Source organism: Ursus americanus, chromosome X (assembly GCF_024610735.1).
Source record: "Ursus americanus isolate L20-20 chromosome X, mUrsAme1.1.p, whole genome shotgun sequence".
Classification (NCBI taxonomy): Eukaryota; Metazoa; Chordata; class Mammalia; order Carnivora; family Ursidae; genus Ursus; species Ursus americanus.
In genome coordinates this window covers 34,341,269-34,360,757 of record NC_142164.1, presented here as the reverse complement: position 1 = coordinate 34,360,757, position 19,489 = coordinate 34,341,269, and positions in this window count along the sequence as shown.

Below are 19,489 nucleotides of genomic sequence, written 5' to 3'. Positions count from 1 at the left end.
TTAACAGTACTGTAGTGTATGCTTAAAAGCTATTAAGAGGGTATCAAAAAGTTAAAAATAGAGCTACCCTATTACCCAACGATTGCACTACCGGGTATTTACCCCAAAGATACAGATGTAGTGAAGATACATATGCACCCCAATGTTCATAGCAGCATTGTCCACAATAGCTAAATTGTGGAAGGAGCCGAGGTGCCCTTCAAAAGACGGATGGATAAAGAAGATGTGGTCCATATATACAATGGAATATTACTCAGCCATCAGAAAGAACGATTTCTCAACATTTGCAGCAACATGGATGGGACTGGAGGAGATAATGCTAAGCGAAATAAGTCAAGCAGAGAAAGACAATTATCATATGGTTTCACTCATTGATGGAACATAAGAACTAGGAAGATCGGTAGGGGAAGAAAGGGATAAAGAAAGGGGGGGTAAACAGAAGGGGGAATGAAGCATGAGAGACTATGGACTCTGAGAAACAAACTGAGGGCTTCAGAGGGGAGGGGGATGGGGGATTGGGATAGGCCGGTGATGGGTATTAAGGAGGGCACATATTGCATGGTGCACTGGGTGTTATACGCAAGTAATGAATCATGGAACATTACATCAAAAACTAGGGATGTACTGTATGGTGACTAGCATAACATAATAAAAAAATTTTAAAAAACTATTAAGAGGGTAAATTTATGTGTTTTTTACCCCAGTAAAGAAAATATGATGCAGATGTTCAAATTGTGCTACATAATTAACTTTACTCCTTACCAGAAGCCTTTCTGTGATTAAATTGGAAAGCCTTCCATTTTGGGAAAATAGCTATCACATGACCTTCTATCCTCCTCAGGGGTTGCCCAGTCAGTGCCCTGTGCCTGGACCGTTCCTTTATATGGAGGTCTACTGCCAAGCTGTCTCTTGGTTTAGGTTCCTTCTTCCTTATTAAGAGAAATTTTTCCCTGTGTTGGGTACACAGTGAACTTCCTTGTATTACTTAAACATGTGTTTCATAATGCACTTAGCCAGCCCCGCCAGTATATCTGTCCCTACCTGGAATGGAACATGGTCTTTTTGCTGCAGCAGAAAAGGAATATGTGCAGTCCCTTGCCCTGCCTTGGTATTGGGAGGGAGCCACTGGCCACAGGGGACCAGTGCACAGTAGAGATGCTGATCTTATTGCATCTATTCTTTTTGTGAGTAAAGCATTGTTCCAACCAGCACCTTGTGGGCCAAGATCTGTGAGCTCCTACTTCTGGTGGTTGGCATTGTTATTCTTTGCTTCCTCTGCCTAGTGGGAATCCTCACCTATGATTGGTAGCTGGATCTTCCCATTCAACAATATCAGTGGCTAAAAGAAATGTACTGAGATTTGATGTGATGAAGTTAAAAAGTGAAGTGTGTCTATGTATTTGAAATAATCTCTTTTGAATCTATGCTGAAACTTAATCAAGTTAATCGGTCATCCTTTTAAGACTAGCTCCTCAAATGTGGGTTTGTTAGAATGTACCTTTCAAAATATTGTCAATATAAAGGGAAATTGGTGGCAAAACCAAACTATAATCTATGTTTTCTTCTGCTTTATGAGTTAGTAATAATTTGTAAAGGAACATAATGCTTTGTGAAAAGATGCATTTAAAGCAGTGAGTACATACAGTCTACTTGATTTACATTCTTTTCTCTATTAGGAAGAACATAGATATTGTGAAATGTGGACTTCAGTGTTTCTGCAAAAACAATATCTCTTGCCTATATATCACAGAGCTATGGAATTCAGCAGTGGAATGAGTACAGGATTATAATCAGCCAGATTCTTCTGTACTTTTCCTCAGAAAGTCTTTAATTTTTTTAAAAGATTTCATTTATTTATTTGAGAGAGAGAGAGAGAGTATGAGCAGGGGGAGGGGCAGAAGAAGAGGGAGAAGCAGGCTCCCCGCTGAGCAGGGAGCCCAGCGTGGGGCTCAATCCCAGGATCCCGAGGATCATGACCTGAGCCAAAGTAGATGCCCAACAGACTGAGCCACTCAGGCACCCCCTCAGAAAGTCTTTATTTTCAAGACTGAGTCAGTTTATTGTAAAAATCAGTTTCTAGTTTCTTATTAGTGCATAGGCTTTTAAAGTTTAGGCTTTTAAAGTGTATGTATTGTCTGTTTTGACTAAAGCTGAATATTTACCTATTCTATTACTCAGCTATTCTATTTCTAGGTACATACATATCCAAGACAAGAGAGGGCATATGTCCACCGAAAGAAAAGTACCCAACTCTTCATAACAGTTTTACTCATTGTAGACCCAAACTGGAAATAATCCAATTGTTCATCAAATATAATGTACAAATGTGGCATAAATAATACAATGTTATATAGCAATGAAATTAATTAAATACTGCTTCATTAAAATACGTGAATTGGTATTACAAATATAATGTTGAGTGAAAGGAGTTACTCAAAAGAGTGCATATTATATAATACCATTTGTATAAAATTCAAAAACTGGAAAAATTAATCCATTGTAACTGAAGTCTAAACAGTGGCTTCTTCTGGAGAGGCTGTCTATAATGGCAAAGGGAGTGTTTATAATCAGAAGGGACACAAAGGAACTTGATGGAGTATGAATAATGTTCTATACCTGCATTGGTATATGTGTCCTAGAATTGTATACATACTAGCTGTGCATTACTCACTTTACTGTATAGAAGTGCTTTACTCACTTGCCCATATATAAATCCAAATTTAAAAAGTAAATACCCAAAGGATACAAAAATACGGATTCAAAGGGGCACATGCACCCCTATGCTTATAGATACATTTTCAACAACAGCCAAATTATGAAAAGAGCCCAAATGTCCATTGACTGATGAATAGATAAAGAAAATGTGGTATAAAAGAGAATGAAATCTTGCCATTTGCAACAACAGAGATGGAGCTAGAGTATATATGTGCTAAGTGAAATCAGGCAGAGAAAGACAAATACCATATGATTTCACTCATATGTGGAATTTAAGAAACAAACAGATGAACATAGGGGAAGGGGAAAAAAGAGAGGGAAGCAAACTTTAAGAGGCTCTTAACTATAAAGAACAAGCTGAGGGTTGATGGAGGGAGGTGGGCAGGGGATAGGCTAAATGGGTGGTGGGTATTAAGGGGGGCACTTGTGATGAGCACTGGGTATTATATGTAAGTGACGAAAGAACAGCATATTTGCTAAGACAAAAAACCCACAAAACCTAACTAAATTTGAAGTAAAAAATTGTGCCTATTAATTTCATCCATATGCTCAAGAAATTCTTAAATTCATTCAGACACTCACAGCTTTGACTCTGTAACAGCCTCTTTTATGGATGTTATTGTTGCTATTTTGATATAATATGAACATTTTCCACCAGTGTTTGTTCTCCCATAGGACCCTTTGTGTTGTAGAAATAACACTAAATTCAAGTCCCAAAGACCTAGTTTGAATAGTGGATCCTCCACATACAAGTTGGTTTAACATCATGTTAAAATTAAAATTCATATTAATTTTTTCTCATTGTGTAGAAGAGGAAAATCTGCCTAATTATAGTGCCTTAAGATGAATAGTATAAACATATTGGTATATTTTCTTCCAGCCTCCTTTTTTCTGTGCATTACATTTTACTTAGCTGTTACAATGTGCATTCAATGCTGCTTTACCACCTACATTTTTGGCATTGTCACTTTGACATGTCACTCAGTAGTCATCTCAATTATTGTTTCTGTATCAAACAGCTTTAAAACTACCATTTCAGTCATCACCTAACCCTATCCCCATTTCCTTTTTTCTTTTCTTCTTTTATTTTCACAGAGACCTTGTTATATTCTGATATATTCTTGCTTATTTATTTATGTATTTAATTTTAATTCCTGACTCTCCCCACACGAATGTAATTTTCATCAGAGCAAAGGTATTATATGTCTTATTCAGGGTTTAAGTATTGAGTAGATCTTTGACTTTTTAATTTTTGTTGAAAAATAATCCACTGGAAATATATTTATTCTTTTGACACTATTGTAAGAAACATTGTGGTCAACATGTTCTAGCTTTCTCTGTATTTTGAAATAGTTTGCAGAAATGGTTAGATTTATCAAAGGACGTGAATTTTTAAATTAGCAAGTTTTTTAACTTTTGAAAATTTCATCATCTTCATTTATAAAATGAGTATAAAATTTTAAACCAATATCATCATCTGGGCTTATGAGATGTTCAAATGAGGTAATAGATGGGAAGTACCTTGGAAGTTCTAGAGTAATATATTCATAAAAGTACTATTATTATATCTTAAAAGTGTTTATTGCCATATATTCCTTTTTTTAAGATTTTATATATTCATTTGAGAGAGAGTGTGTGAGAGCATGAGCAGAGAGGAGGGGCAGAGGGAGAGGAGAAGCAGGCTCCCCACTGAGCAGGGAGCTCAATGAGGGGCTCAACTCCAAGACCCTGGGATCATGACCTGAGCTGAAGGCAGATGTTTAACCAACTGAGCCACCCAGGTGCCCCCATATATTCCTTTTTGTATGTGATATTGATTTGGTAAAATTGAACTATGATACTGCAATATGGAAGGATCACCCAGGATAACAATGCTGTAAAAAATCTTAACACTACTGCCTAAATAAGAGTTGTGGGTGGAGCAGGGGTCCATGTTACCAAGTAGCTTATAGTCTTTTTAAAGAAGCACTAGTGTATGAATATATGCTATTAGTGAACAAAAGGCTAACTGGTAGTAAGATAGCAGTATGTAACTGGTGCTGGTATGTTCATTGTTTTAGTGTTCATAGGAAAGAGTAAAAGGATGTTTTATCATTGGGCCCATAGAAATGGGTGGGTAGGAGTGGCATGACATAAGATTAGGGAAATGTGACTAGTTAAATTTGCGGTCACAGCATGATCTGAGATATTATTTTGTACTCTGAAGTACTGAGAATTTGAAGGTGGGAACTATAGATACATATGAGAAATGAAGAGGAAGGATTGACAGGTCTGGATAATTGAATCATTATGTAAGGGATGAACAAAATGGATGAGTTTCCCATTGTCTGAGAGAATTAGCATGTTCAAGGGAAAATGAGGAGGACATTCATAGACATGTTCAGTAGGCTATTTACAACAGAGAACTAGAACTCTGATGATAGGATGGGTCAAGCCTACAGATCTAGAGAAGGTGATTGAAGGTATAAAATAGAATTCAGAAGGATAATTAGTTTAGAATAGTAATTCCATGGTCAGGAACTATGCTTTAGTAATGCTTACATTTGGAGAAAGTTTGGAGAAAGGTAAAAACAACAGAGATTTAAAAAAACAACAACAGCAGCAATTCAAGTAGACAATAAAAGAGAATAATGAAATATCTCCCAAACTGAAAGAATGAAAGTGCATTCCAAGGTAGCCTTGAGGAACCAGTCAACAGTATCAAATGCTGCAAAAAAATTTGAGTTAAAAGTAACAAAAACAATTTTAAAAATAAAGTACAAAAAATTGACTAGATTTTATACTTATGACATTAATTCCAAAAGCAGCTTTTTGGAATTGTGAGGGTTAGAAATAAATGTTTTTATGAAATCATGGAGTGGAAGAGTGGTGGTTTAATGAGGACAAATAACATAGTTAATACTTATCAGAAATATTTTAACATTTTAATCAAATATTCATACACAAACTAAATGTGAATTCTAAAACTCTGGTAAGTGGTATGAGGGAGAAACATGGTTTCATGAAAGTGTTGGATATGGAAGTTAGAACTATGCTCAGAATGATTGCTAAAGGGAGGTAAGAAAAGTCTTTAGGGGAATGTAAAGCATCAAAATAGAAGCTAGACTAAACAGCAATGTCAATTTATTTAATTTTTAAATAAGCATTGGGGAAGCTTACACATGTTCAAGGGAGAAAAAAGGAGCTACTATAATATTTGTGTGTGTGTGTGTGTGTGTGTGTGTTGGGAGGGGGTCAATTTGACTGCTTTTAGAAATAGCCTCAAAGAATATTTGTACTCTGATAGGATTTTCATAATTTCAGGGTCAGAAACTCAATTTCATCAGTTTATCAGAGGAAACTTTATTCTTAGAGATTGCTAACTGAACTTCTTTTTTTAAAAAGATTTCATTTATTTATTTGAGAGAGAGAGGGGGGGAGAGAGCATGAACTGGGCAGAGGCAGAGGGAAAGGGAAAAGCAGACTCCCCTCTGAGCAGGGAGCCCAATGCTGGGTTCGATTCCAGGACTCTGAGATCATGACTTAATCCAAAGGCAGACACTTAACTGAGTCACCCAGGTGTCCCGCTAACTGAACTTCTAAGAAAATGATTCTTAAAAGCAAAGACTATCAATATATTTGTTAATATTAAGCAATAAAACTGCCAAGTGGAAGAGAAGATTCCTATTGGCTAACTAGTGTGATGCCTGTCCAGGGGGAAACCAAGTCAATATTAGAGACCTTATTGATGACAGATCAATTAATGATTTAAAGAAAGTGTGTCCACTAATGAATCATCGAGCCTTACATCGGAAACCGGGGATGTACTGTATGGTGACTAACATAATATAATAAAAAATCATAAAAAAAAAAAAATAAAGAAAGTGTGTCCAAATTTGAATTACCAACTGTGGAAATAAACTTCTAGAGGAGGTAGAAAGAATAAGAGGGAAAACACTAAGGCAGAGGAGTTAAGAGCACTATCAATAGATTGTACTACAACTTGATTAACTGAAATTTGCCTTTATTTCCAGTGCTGAGTAAAAGTGAATATGGATTGAGAAAATAGGTTCAGTGAGGAATATTTTCCCAGGGCAATAATTGACTATCACTTTAGTAAATATCAGTATTTATGCTAACTTAAATTACTGTAGTGCTATTCAATTTGAAGTATTCACACATAAGTACACATTTGATACTGATATGCTGATATACTGATATATACCCACATACATTTATTCCCAGAGAACAGCCATAGAAGAAAAGTTCCAAATCTTTTATCTGAATATGTTTAGATCACTGTTCTCCATGCCTTTTAGAAACTATTCAGGGGTACCTGGGTGGCTCAGTTGTAAGTGTCTGCCTTTGCCTCAGGTCATGATCTCAAGGTGGTGGGATAGCCCTGCATCAGGCTCTGCACTCAGCAGGGAGTCTGCTTGAGGATTCTCTCTCCTTCCCTCTGCCCCTCCCCCTGCTCACTCTCTCTCTCAAATAAATAAAGTCTTCAAAAAAAAAAAAAGAAATTATTCAGCAGCATCAGGGCCTAGATGGAGTGTAACCAAGCATGCCTAAAAATTATAAGAAATTCTTACACTTATTTTTCTATTTTGACTTGGGATATCTCACCATTTCCCCCTATTTTGACTCTCTATCTTTAATTATAGATGTACCAGGAGTCAAGTTCCACCTGCTGGTGATTTTCTCCTTCTGGTAGATTTCCCAAACATGTGCCCAACAGGTATCACATTCACACAGATGTTAAGCTTCCTAAACATACCATGTGAGAAGCAAGTTACATTTGAAGAGTCTGTTCTCCCAGCTAAATTTACTCCATCTCATATTTCTAGTCAGTCAAGCTTTATCTGGGATTCTTTGGATTTTGAGACCAAATTTAGCTCTCTTTTATTCTAGCAAATATAAGGAAACATGTCTTTTCTCTTTACACTAGCAAACACAATGCTGAAAATATAAAAAAACAGAAAAAACTCTGTATAAAAATGAATTGATGATGTTACAGAATATGTCTCAGCACACCTTAGACAGCATGTAGACTAGTTCCTTTTTCATCCTGTAACCTTGTCTAGGCTGGGTGCAAAACATAAATAATATAAATTGTGTAAAGGAAATATGGGTAAACTCAACTACATAGACTGAAAGGAGCCATAGATCCTCCCACAATCTCCTTATACTCATATGTTAATGAGTGAATAGGAGAAGGATAGATACTAATTTAGCTCTGAACAGGTCTACAAATGAACAGGTCCAGCTTACACTCTAATCTCTCACTATCAAGTTGTCAAAAGTATCTTTGGATCTGATTCAGAAAAATTACCTCCATTCAATTTCAAACTGCTCTAACCTAATTTTTGGTATATTAGCCTTTTCCCTTTTGTAAGGTGTCATGAAAATTCTATCTCATCCATGGCTCATCACTTCTGATAAATAAAAGTGAAAAACAATATTTCTCAAAATGTGTTCCACAGACCCTGTAAGAGACAAATTTGGTGCTCTACTGAAATCATCTTGGACCTCTCCCTGATCCCCAGCTTAAAAGTGACTTTGTTTATAAGGATCTTCAGGTAAAACTCTTAAGGGGACTGATTGAGTTACTGGATCCACACACAAAGCATAATGCATACAGAGGTGGAAGTACCTGGGAATTAATTAATTTAATTAATTGGGTTGCCCCTAAACCTATGACTGAATGGAGGCAGAGTATGAAAACCTAGCTTTCTTGATTCAAGCTGGGGCAGACTCTGAGGTTATAATTTATGTTCCAGAACTTTCCATGGGATCAGACTGAGTCTGGGAGTTGACCTAAAATGTCACTCCTATTTGACTTCTTCCTTTTTACTGTTTTCTCCTTCTCTTATTTTTCTCCTGTGAGCATCCTTTTAATAAATGAATCCTTTACTTAGGATCCATTTCAGAAACTAAAATCTAAGAGAGACCCCTTTATCACAGTCATCTGTGATGCCTGTCATAATTGTTGGTTCCTGGCCCAACCCCAAAGATTAAAATCAATTTTTAACACAAATTCTGGATAATGCATATGTACAAAACTTAAGAACCAGTGGTCTGAATCATAATTATTATTAAGCAGTTATGGGCGATTCTCAATCTGAGTTTCTAATCCAGCCTACTGACTTAACTTCCCATCTTCCCTAGATACCTGCCTTCATATCACTCCCTCAATATCCAGAATGACAAACATAAATAGACATTTTTCTATGTATTTTATTTTACAAAATAAATTCCAAACTTCAAATAGTTTATACACGGTAGAGGCTTTAAAGTGAAATATAATATAATATTCACTCTTGAATTTCTGAGTTTATATAAAGTTATGCAAAATAACTATAAAATGGGAATAAATCTAATCTTGATTTTGAATGCACTTTCAGAACAAGGTCTAAATTCCTGAGCTTGCTTAATTTTCAAGTTCTTCTACAATCTTATGCTAGTCTAACTATAATATATTTGTATATCAATCTAATTGTCTATGTGTTACTTGGTGTTTTCTGAGAGAACTATTGGAGACAATGACCAGAATTGTATAAATTATAAAATCTCTTCAACTACTCTTTACATAAGGGAATATCACTACCCACAAAGTTCTGCAACAAAGCCTTGGAATGTGGGAAGGACTATGTCTCAATTTTGAAAGGGTAGAATAAGTCATGAGGACATGAGTTGTGTTAATCTTTTTACATACTGGATTCAATTTAGGTGAAGGCAGAGGTGGATTTTGATATTCCTGTACATATGAACCTGCACATAATTTTGTAGGGTGGGTCACAAGGCACTTTAGTGGTAGAGATTAATTTACTAGCTTTATAAAAAGTCCTTTTTTTAAAAAAATCATATAATCTTTATTTTATGAGGGAGCAAATCTCCTCCATTCCAAAAAGCTTGAAATTACATTTATAATTAACACTTTTTATCGTACCAAACCTATTCTAGAATCCTTGTTGTTTGGAAATATTGTGGAGAATTAATATCATCTCTTCCTTAAATCTTTGGTAGAATTCACCAGTGAAACCATCTGGGACTACTGCTTTCTTTTTTAGAAGGTTATGAATTACTTACTCAATTTCATTAGTATGTATGTCTATTCAGATTACCTACTTCTCCTTGTGTGAGTTTTCGTAGTTTGTGTCTTTCAAAGAATTAAAAAAAAAATCTCATGTAAATTACCAATTTTTGGACTTAGAAAGGTTCATACTATCCCTTTATCATCCTTTCATGTCCATGGGATCAGTAGTGATAGCCCCTCTTTTGGTTCTAATATTAGCAATGTGTGCTTGCTTTATTTTTTTCTTGGGTAGCCTGAATAGAGATTTACCATTTTTTAAAATGATTTGGCTTTGCTGTTTTTTTTTCTTTATTGACTTGTTTTCACTTTCACTGATTTTTGCTCTAATTTTTATTTTTTTCTTCTTATTGCTTTGGGCTTAAATTGTTCTTTTCTAGTTTGAGATGGAAGCTCGGATCATTGATTTTAGATCCTTTTTTTTATTATGTACATTTAGTGCTATAAATTTCCCCTAAGCTCTGCTTTCTCTTCATCCCACAAATTTTGATAAGTTGTATTTTCATTTTTATTCAGTTCAAAGTATTATTTATTTAATTGTGAGATGTTTTCCTTTAGACCCTTGTCTTATTTATGTGTGTTGTTTAATCTTCAAATATTTGGTGATTATCCAGCTCTTTCTGTTATCGATTTCTATCATAATTCCCTCGCAGGGGACATATTGTATATGATTTCTATTTCTTTGTGTTTATTGAGGTGTTTTATGGCCCAGAATGTGGTATATCTTGGTAAATGTTCCAGCAAGCATGAAAAAAATGTGTATTCAGCTGGTACTGGATGGAATATTTTATAAATGTCAATTAGAAAAAGTTGATTAATAGACCTGTTCAGGAAAACTATGTCCTTACTGATTTTCTGCCTGCTTGTTCTGTCAATACTGAGGTGTATTAAACATTTCAACTATAATAGTGGATTTGTCTATTTCTCCTTGCAGTTTTAGCAGTTTTTGCCTCACATATTTTGATGCTCTGTTGTTAGGTGCATATATATTAATGATTATTATGTCCTCTTTGGTTAGGCTTATTCCTAGGTATCTTATTGTTTTTGGTGCAGTTGCAAATGGGATTGATCCCTTAATTTCTCTTTCCTTTTTAAAAAAGATTATTTATTTATTTATTTATTTATTCATTCATTCATTCATTCATTCATTCATTCATTTATTTGAGAGAGAGAGAACGCAAACAAGGGGAGGGGCAGAAGGAGGGGAGAGAAATCTTAAGCAGACTCCCTGAAGAGTGTAGAGCATGATGTGGGGTTCAATCTCACGACCCTGAGATCATGAACCAAGCCAAAATCAAGAGCTGGAAGCTTACTGACTGGGCCACCCAGGTGCCCCATTAATTTCTCTTTCTGCTGCTTCAATATTGGTGTATAGAAATGCAACAGATTTTGCAAACTGTGACTTTACTGCATTCATGTATCTGTTCTAGCAGTTTTTTGATGGAATCTTTCTGCTTTTCTATATATAGTATCTGTCATCTGCAAATAGTGAAAATTTGACTTTTTCCTTGCCAATTTGGATGACTTTTATTTCTTTTTGTTGTTCGATTGCTCAGGCTAGGACTTCTAGTACTATGTTAAATAACAATGGTGAGAGTGGACATCCCTGTCTCTCATTCCTAACTGAAGAAAAGCTCTCGGTTTTTTCCCATTGAGAATGATATTAGCTGTGGGTTTTTCCTAGATGGCCTTTATTATGTAGAGGTATGTTTCCTCTAAACTTCCTTTGTTGAGGGGTTTTATCATGAATGGGTGTTATATTTTGTCAAACGCTTTTTCTTCATTTATTGAAATGATTGTATGGTTCTTATCCTTTCTCTTATTGGTATGATGTATCCCATTGATTGATTTGCAAATACTGAACCACACTTGCAACCCAGGAATAAATCCCACTTGGTCATGGTGAATGATTTTTTTAAATGTATTGTTGGATTTAGTTTGCTAGTTATTTTGTTGAGGATTTTTGCATCTATGTTCATCAGGTATATTGGCCTTTAATTCTCTTTTTTAGTGGTGTCTTTATCTGGTCTTGGTGTGAGGGTAATCTGGCCCCATAGAATGAATTGGGAAGTTTTCCTTCCTTTTCTTTTTTGGGGGGGAATAGTTTGAGAGGAATATGTATTAACTCTTATTTAAATGTTTGGTACAGGGGCACCTGGGTAGCTCAGTCAGTTAAGCACCTGCCTTCAGCTCAGGTCATGATCCCAGGGTCCTGGGATCAAGCCCCACCCACATCTGGATCCCTGCTCAGCAGCATGTCTGCTTCTCCCTCTGCTCCTCCCCCTGTTCATGCTTGTGCTCAGGCACACATTCTCTCTCTCTCTTTCTGAAATAAATAAATCTTTAAAAATAAATAAATACATGTTTGGTAGAATTTGTCTGTGAAGTCATCTGGTCCTGGACTTTGTTTGTTGGGCGTTTGTTTTGTTTTGTTTTGATTTGATTTGATTACTGATTCAATTTCTTTGCTGGTTATCAGTCTGCTCAAGTTTTCTTTTTCTTCCTGTTTCACTTTTGGTCGTTTATGTTTCTAGGAATTTATCCATTTCTTCTTAGTTGTCCAGTGTGTTGACATATAGTTTTTCATAATATTCCCTCATAATCGTTTGTATTTCTCCTCTCTCATTTGTCGTTTTATTTATTTGAGTCCTTTCTCTTTTCTTTTTGATAAGTCAGGCTAGAGGCTTATCAATTTTATTGATTCTTCTCAAAGAAACAGCTCCTGGTTTTATTGATCTGTCCTATTGTTGTTTTAAGTTTCATTTATTCATTTATCTCTGGTATAATCTTTATTATTTCCTTCCTTCTGCTGGTTTTAGGTTTTGCTTGTTGTTCTTTTTCTAGCTCCTTTAGGTGTATGTTTAGGTTGTTTATTTGAGATTTTTCTTGCTTCTTGAGGTAGGCCAGTGTTGCTATAAACTTCCCTCTTAGAACTGCTTTTGCTGTATCCCAAAGGTTTTGGACAATTGTATTTTCATTTTCATTTGCTTCTATGTACTTTTTAAATTTCTTCTTTTATTTCCTGGTTGACCAATTCATTGTTTAACAGCATATTATTTAGCCTCCCTGTATTTGTGGTCTTTCCAGATTTTTTCTTATGGTTGACTTCTAGATTCATAACATTGTGGTCAGAAAAGTTTCATGGTATGACTTCAATCTTCTTGTATCTGTTGAGGCTTGTTTTGTGGGCTAATATGTGATCTATTCTGAAGAATATTCCATGTGCACTTCAAAAGAATGTGTATTCTGCTGTTTTAGGTTAGAATGTTCTGAATATATCTGTTAAATCCATCTATTCCAGTGTGTCATTCAAAGCCATTGTTTCCTTGCTGATTTTCTGTTTAGATGATCTGTCCATTGATATAAGTGAGTTTAAAGTTCCCTACAATTATTGTATTATTATTGATTAGTTCCTTTATGTTTGTTACTAATTGTTTTATATATTTGGGTACTCCCAAATTGGGTGCATAAATATTTACAATTGTTATATCTTCTTTTTAGATTGTCCCCTTTATTATTATATAGTGTCCTTTGTCTCTTGTTACAGTCTTTGTTTTAAAGTCTAATTTGTCTGATATAAGTATTTCTGTCCAGCTTTTTTTTTATATCCATTTGTATGATAGATGTTTCTCCATCCTCTCACTTTCTATCTGCAGGTGTCCTTAGGTCTAATGGGTCTTGTCTGTTTATCCATTCTGTCACCTTATGTCTTTTGATTGGATTGTTTTATTCCACTTACATTCGAAGTAATCATTGATAGGTGTATATTTATTGTCATTTTATTTGTTTTGTGGTTGTTTCTGAAGATTTTCTTTGATTTTTTTCTTGTCTTTCATGTTTGGCTGATTTTCTTTAGTGATATATTTGGATTTCTTTACATATCTGTTAGTGGTTTTTGATGTAGGTTACTATTAGGTTTGTATATAACCTCTTCTGCATATAGGAGTCTGTATTAAGTTGATGGTTGTTTAAGTTTGAACCCATTCTTTATTCCTCTTCTCCCCAGGTTTTAAGTACATGTTGTTATATTTTATATCCTTTTTATTGTGAGTTCCTTGACTGATTTTTTACAGAAATATTCATTTTTACTGCTTTTGTGTTTCTTACTTTCATACTGTCTCTTTTGTTCTCTCCTTTCCACTCACAGTCCCCTTTAGTATTTCTTGCAGGTCTGGTTTAGTGGTCACAATTCCTTTAGTTTTTGTTTGTCTGGGAAACTATTCATTTCTCCTTCTATTCTGAATGATAGCCTTACTGGATAGAGGATTCTTGGCTGCAGATTTTTCCCATTCAGCACTTTAAATATATCATGCCACTCTCTTCTGGCTTGCAGTGCTTTTCTGTTGAAAAATCTGCTAGCCTTACGGGTTGCCCCTTGTAAGTTACTATATTCTTTTGTCTTTCTGCTTTTAAATTTTGTTTTTTATCATTGTTTCTTGCCAATTTAATTACAATATGTCTTGGTATGTATCTGCTTTTGTAGATTTTGGTGGGAGTTCTCTGTGCCTCCTGGACCTGGATATCTATTTCCTTCTCCAGGTTAGGAAAATTTTCAGCTATTATTTCTTTAAATAAAATTTATGCCCCCTTTCCTCTCTTTTCTTCTTCTGACACTCATATAATATGAATGTAATTACATTTGTTGAAGTCACTGAGTTTCTTCAGTCTATTCTTGTTTTGCATACTTCTTTTTTCTCTCTTTTATTCAGCTTAATTACTTTCCATTACTCTGTCTTCTAGGTCACTAATTCATTCCTTTGCTTCTTCAATCCTGCTGTTCCTTCCGTTAAGTGTGTTTCTCAATTTGTTTATTGAGCCCTTTATCTCTGCTACGTTATTCCTTAGCTCTGAGTTAAGTGGTCACTCATGGCTTTCACCCTTTTCTTAAGTCTAGTGAATATTTTTATTATTGCTTTAAATTCTCTATCAGGCATGCTACTTATATCTCTTTCACTTAGATTTCTGACTGTGGCCTTGTCCTGTTCTTTTGTTTGAGATAAATTTCTTTGTCTCTGGGTGTTAAGAAAGTCAGCTATGTCTTCTGCTCTTGAAAGTAGTGTCTTTATGAAGAAGCAGTTCTGGAGTGCCCTCCATAGAGTGTCCCCTCTTCATCAGAACCTGACACTTCAGGAGAGTATCCTATATATTTTGCCTATCCCCTTCTGTTGTATTTGAGTTACTTTTCCTTTTAGTGTAATTGTTTGTACTGACTCTCTGTTAGTTATGGGCTGAACTTGCTCTCTGTGATGTTAGTGGAACACAGGCATGCCAGATATGAGGGGGTGTGCCTACCAGGGAGGCACTTGGGAGTGGGTGGCAGTGTTAGCAAAACTTTCCCACTCAGCCAGTAGTCCTATGCCAGGTTCCCCAAAGCCCTGCGGTGGCTGGAGGATGCTGCAGCAGCTGGGGGTGTGTGAGGCTGGGCACAGCATATGGTGATGGCTGGATGTGTCTGGGCCAGGTATGCATGGGACACATGGCTGGATATGACAAGGTGCAGCAGCTGGGCATGGCTCAGCAGCTGGGCCTGGCAGCAGCTGTGTAACTGGCATGTGGGCACAGTGTGTGGTAAAAACAAATCATTGTTTTAAAACAAACTACTAACCAGGTCTTGCTCTGAATTCCTTGGAATGAAATAAGTATGTTTTTATGATAGTTTATTTCCACACAGTGGCTTGATTGTTAGGCAACAACTGATTAGAATAATTGTTGGGTTTTTTGGAGGAAGAGAAGAAAAGCCATATTGGGCTCCTGGCTTACTAATGGGGAGATTTGGGTTGAGAGGAGACCAAGGAAACAGGAAACTTATTGCTGCTTAGGCTTTGTGCTTTTCATGCTTGATTCAATTACAGCAGTAATAATAATTTATTTTTTTATTAATAAAAAAGGGTCAGGAATCACCACTAGACAGTTATCTAATTATTAAATTCAACTGAAGAGGTGAATGCATCATAGGTCTCTGTTTTCATTTATACAGACTTATTACTCCCAAAGTGGCTGATTCTTCTAGAAATTGTTCAGGGTTAGCTATATAACAAATTGCTAAAACAAAAATTCACTTTATTTATTATTTATTATCTAATTATTATCTAATTTTTTCTAATTCTCTATGTGATGCTACTTTAAATAAAACTGTGTAGTTAATGGGTTAAAACTTAAACACACCAGATTTTATTTGGGACAAGTGATCAGGTTTATGATATCACCCTTATTTAACAGGAGATTTCCTAGTTTCTGTGTTTTAACTGAAATCCTTTGAGACTGAGATAAACATCCCAAGAGAAAAAAAAAAAAAACTTCCCAGAATGTTGCAGATTTCTCCTTAAAGATAGTCAGGATTTAAATAATGACAATTTCTATGGTTAAAAAAAGAGCTAATGAGGGACGCCTGGGTAGCTCAGTCAGTTAAGCGTCTGCCTTCAGCTCAGGTCATGATCCCAGGGTCCTGGGATTGAGTCCCACATCAGGCTCCTTGCTCAGCAGGGAGCCTGCTTCTCCCTCTGCCTGCTGCTCCCCCTGCTCCCGTTTGTGCTCTCTCTTTCTCCCTCAACAAATAAATAAATAGAATCTTTTAAAAAAAGAACTAATGATTAAATGGATGGGGTACTGGCATTGCCATATTCAAAGTATCAATAAATTATTTTTTGTACCAAATTGTGGGGAGTATAACAAAGTAAAATATAAACAAATTGATGATTTTTTTCTTAAACCACAGTGTATGACTTCAATCAGTTCCTTACATATCACTGTGATGTTTGAGATTTACTGTGATGTCCCTGAGGTCCTGTAACTAGATCATGAGGTGCCTTCTCAGTCATTAAAGAATATAAATTGTGCTCAGTGTTGCCTTACAGTGAAATGCTGTTTTGTTGAAACGGAGTAATCCATATGATGTATATATGGAAATTGTCAGCTAAATAGAAGAGCAAATGAACTGAATCATCCAATTAACCATGTAGACAAGTGAAGATATATTTGGGTCAAATAAAGGTACTCAGCTTACTCTCAGGAATCACTTAGAGGGCGTTTGCTCACTATGGTGTAAATGAGCACTTAATACTTTTAGAGGTGCCCTCGGAGATAATACCTCCTCTGTCTCGGCAAGGAACTATATCTCTGTTGCTTAATTCAGATGACTAAAGGCTGCAAGGAGTAATTTGCCCTGAATTACCAGAATATCTTATTATCTATATTACAGTAAGATTAAAAAAAAACAAAGTTAATACTTTAATATCCATCATATTACCCTGATGTCTTAAGCACCTGTCAACCCCTGTACAATGAAGAAAAATGGTTTACTCTTTTAAAATATACCTAGGACTAAATTAAAGTTAAGTAAGGGGGCACCTGGGTGGTTCAGTTGGTTGAGCATTTGACTTTGGCTCAGGTCATGATCTCGGAATCCTAGTATTTAGCCCTAAGTCCGGCTCTCCACTCAGCAGGGAGTCTGCTTGTCCCTCTCCCTCCACTCATGTTCTCTGTCTCAGATAAATAAAATCTTTAAAAATAAATAAATAAAATAAAGTTAAATAAAATCCCTTTATATTTAACTATTATCCTAACTTCCCAAACCCTAAATAAATAAGTAAATAAGAATTTACAGATTGCCAAAGAGTAATTATTTTTATGATTGAGTTATTTAAAATCATTTTACCAGTCTTCTTACCAATCAAAAACTCATCTCCTTTCAGATTCACAATGCTTTTTAAAAATAAGTATGTTAATCTAGGATCAATTAAAGTACTATGAGATCCTTTATGTATCTGGCTATTATGGACTGAATGCTTGTGACCCTCAAAATTAATTTGTTAAAGCCCTACCCCCCAGTGTAGCGGTATCAGGAGGTGGGTTCTTTGGAGGTAATTAGATTTAAGGGAGGTCATGAGAATAGGGTCCTTCTGATGGGATTACTTCCCTAGTAAGAGATCAGAGTTTGCTTTTGCTTGCATACTTTTGATCATGTTTGTTCTCTCTCACTCCCTACTGTTACCACTGTATGAAGAGATGACCATCCATAAGACAGGAAAAGTGTTCCCAGCAGGAACTGAATTGGCTAGCACCTTGATTTTCCCAGCCTCCAGAATTATGAGAAATAAAAGTCTGTTGTTTTAGTCACCCAGTTTATGGTATTTTGTTAGAGCAGCCTGAGCAGACTAAGATACTGACTAATTTTATTTTCTCATGATGCAAAGTATATGTGAATTTATTCGTTTATTGATTGACTGCACAATTTTTTCTAGGAAATCTGGTAGTCACTGGGAATACAAAGTAACTTAAACATAGTTCTTAACCTTTGGGAGCTTACAGATTAAAGGAGTGACTGGTAATGACAAATCCAAAGTAAAAAGTAGAGGATTCTATGAGAACATGTAAGTGGGGCATATAACTTGAACTGCAGTGTATAAATGAATCTATTGTCCTACCTAGCAAGGTAAAAAGCATCTTACATATGTGAAATTTCCTCTACCTCAACACCTTGTAATTGCCCATCAACAGTATTCTGGAACTTGAGGTTTTTATAATTATCCAACTTAACTGAAAAATTAAGACCATATAAAAATAACAGATAATTAAAAGTCAGTCCTAAAAAGTTAATTTTTGGATATGAAAGAGTAGTATTTGATATCTGGAATTAAAGTTGTAGTGATATTAAATGGTAGTATATCCAGATTATTTAGGGATACCTAAATCCTGCCTCTACCCCAGTTCATCCCTGGAGGTTTACTAGAAAGCTGTATGCATGTCTGAAAATGCTAAATTAAGATATGAACTGCCACTCTATTATTATCCAGGTCACTACAAACTGAAATGCAAGGCTCTCTCATAAGACTAAATTAGACCATGTAACTTAGCAATGTAGAAAAGACCATACATTTGCCTCATTTCAAATCTGTAGTTTACAACCAGCCTTTCACTAAACTCAAAGTAACAAGATGGCCTAAATTCCAGAAAGCACATGAGAGAGAATATGCTACATATCTTTAATTTCTCTCAATGCTACATAAAAAAAAAGAAGAGGAAGGATAAAGAGATTCATGACCATTTGTGACACTTACTGCTCATAGTAATTGCAACCTAATCAGTTTCCAAGTATCTCACAAATCAGATTATTATTTCACCCTTTTCGGTTTGGAAAGTTGGGTGGGAAGGAGGTACAGACAAAAGTAGATAGGGAAGCTGTCAAAAGGGTAAGAGGCTTCTCCCTGATTCTCCCACTTCCCTTTCTTATTAAGCCATTAAGTTTAATGGGCAAGCCCATAATATGGTTGTTTCCCTCTGGAAAATATAGATAAAAGGCCTACAAAAAATAGGATTTCTATATTCTGTTTATAACTTACCAGAGCTTGATCCTTCTTGGACCAGTACAATAGATATTCTAGTTGATTGTCCTCAAAAGTTTCAGAGGTTGGTCAGGACGTAACTTAAATTACATCTAAGACCTCCCTGTTCCTGAAGCTGACTGTTTGACTCCTATTCTTTAGTACAATAAATTAAAGGTAAAGTTATACTATCTTACCTAGTTCTTCATAAAGGGTTATACAATAAAACAGAATAGAAGAGGGCTGAATTTTAAATATAATAAACCTCTATCACATTATTATAATTTCCCAAAGAGACTTAAAAAAACCCAAATATGAAATCTGGGAGAAATCTTGTACATAAATTAAACTTCCACAGAAGTCAAAACCCAATAATCTCCCC